This window comes from Eulemur rufifrons, chromosome 6 (assembly GCF_041146395.1).
Source record: "Eulemur rufifrons isolate Redbay chromosome 6, OSU_ERuf_1, whole genome shotgun sequence".
NCBI lineage: Eukaryota > Metazoa > Chordata > Mammalia > Primates > Lemuridae > Eulemur > Eulemur rufifrons.
Window position 1 is genome coordinate 64,915,047 of NC_090988.1, and position 2,412 is coordinate 64,917,458.

Consider the following 2,412-nt stretch of genomic DNA (forward strand, 5'->3'; position numbering starts at 1 on the left):
CTGTGCTCGGGGCAGGGTGCGGGATGGCTCATCCTGGGCACAGTGAGCCCTGGGCCCTAAGGCAGACACCCACTGCTGAGACCCAGGAGGCAGAGGCGGGGCTTTCCCACAGTTTTGGTTTGAGTCCTAGCCTGCTCTTTGGGTGCCTAGGTGCATGAGGAGTTGCTAAGGCCTCAGTGCTGCCACTAAGTGGTGGTCCCCTGCCACCGGTGCTGTTGCAGAAGCGTATTTGCGCTCAATTGCCAAACACTTCTGCGGAAATGACTTCCTTTTCCAAGACCGGAGGTTGCTAACATAGGAATCTCTTGAAATCGGTGATAACTATGTGTCTGCGATGTGCATTTTCCTAAGGACAGAACTCATGGCTTTCACTCACGCAATGGTGACCACAAAATGTTTAGGAAAGCGGCCATGCACTGCGTGGGCTGGAAACTCTGCCCCTGGGTGTCCTGTGTGCCTTCAATCTTGAGAACAGACACCAATTCCTCACCATGAAACCTTTGGCGGTTACAAACCTGAGGCTGGTGCTGTGGGGCGCTCACCAGACTCCGCATCCAGAGGGCGCTAGTGTAGCCTTGAGAAATTTCAAACTTTACTTCAAAGCTTCCCCTCTCCGGAAAGGGAGGGATGGAGATTAACTCCTTCAGGCGCTCAGGCACTGGGGATTGTAGGAAGTACCTGGCGTTTTGCTTCAGGCCAAAATTGGGAGGGGGGGGGAAGCCCTTTTCTTGGAGGATTAGTACCATGCCAGGCACACTAGTAGGCGTTTTGCCAAAGTTAAATGAGTGAAAATTAACTCATTCTGGCAAATTCACCAGGTGATTTCACAAGTAGCCAGCAGAAAATCCGGACCGAGTTAAGAGCGGAATGCCGCTTGTATTCCGCTATTAGGAGCCCAAACTGTTCCTGCTCCCATTTGATTTGGCACAGCAGAGGCGATTCCCAGATAGAAATTTCCAGGAATGAGGCAGGGAGGTGAGGGCTTTCTCTAGGGTTCTTTCTAAAGACTGGGGTCTCGGGGTACGAAATGCAAAGTCATTCTTCTGTGAGCCTATCCCCCTTTACTGAGTGAGTGGAAGCAAGTTTAGAACTTCCCGTTCCCTAATGGCTTAGGTTTCCTCCCACTATCCCTGGAACTTCTCCTATTTTAGGACTAAACACTAGGATATAACAAAAGTCGCTAAGAAAATTGCTGATTTAAAAATAGTCCTTTGACTACTTGGCCCTTGATTGTACTGTCTTATTTCATAACTCTTAAATCTGGAAATCAGGGTCAGTTTTGAAACAATCTAGTTTGGAAAAAATATTTTTACAATGCTCTGATAAATTCTAGCTGTATGGTTTATTTCCATTCGTTTAAATCAGATTCCAGTACACTTTGATTTAGAAATAAAAACAAGAGCCAGGCGTGGTGGCTCACACCTGTAGTCCCAAGGACCAGGAAGGCCAAGGCTGGAGGATCCCTTGATGCCAGGAGTTGGAGAGGGGTCTAGGGGACATAGTGAGACACTCTCCCTTTTCTAATACAAAAGAAAAAAAGAATTAGCCATGTGTGGTGGCTCACCCCTGTAGTCCCAGCTACTCCTGAGACTGAGGCAGGAGGGTCACTTGATCTCAGGAGCTTGAGGCTGCAGTGAGCTATGTTTCTGCCACTGCACTCTAGCCTGGGTGGCAGAGGGAGATCCAGTCCCCAAAGATAAAGTCTCTTTAAAAATACTTACATTTATTTCCATGTGATTAAAAGAGTCACATTTAAAGGCTTACTCTTTTTATTGAGCAAGCCAAGTGTGAGTCACACAAACGATAGCCTGAAAGAAAAAAAAAAGGACTTTGGAAGTTCAGAGCTCAAGTTAAATTTATTGTTCCTTCACAGTTCATGTGTAGTATAGACTCAACAGCAATGAAATCACAACAGTAACATCTGCAGCAGCAAGAACAGTCTACAACACAAATCTATTCTCTTCAGCCTAGCAGAGATTTGGAACTGTTAAATTACCTGGAAAATCTCAACTGAGATTGTACTGTCTAAAGAAAGGCAGAAACCAAAGCGTTCTATCATTGAGTTTACTGAGGAACATGCTAAGAGAACACTTGCTTCTATACCATTTTCTTGGGACATTTTTAGAGCATAATAAATCCCGTTCTAGGGGAGGGAGGATAGGAATGGCTGCCAAAGAGACAGTAAGAATCATACTAGCCACGATATGGAAACAACCTAAGTGTCCATTCATGGATGAATGGTTGAAGAAAATGTGATATATCTCTGCCTATCTATCCATCTATGTATAGACACACAATGGAATGTTATTCAGCCTTAAAAAAGAAGGAAATGCTCTCATTTGTGACAACATGGATGAACCTGGGGGACATTATACTAAGTGAAATAAGCAAGGCACAGAAAGACAAATAACT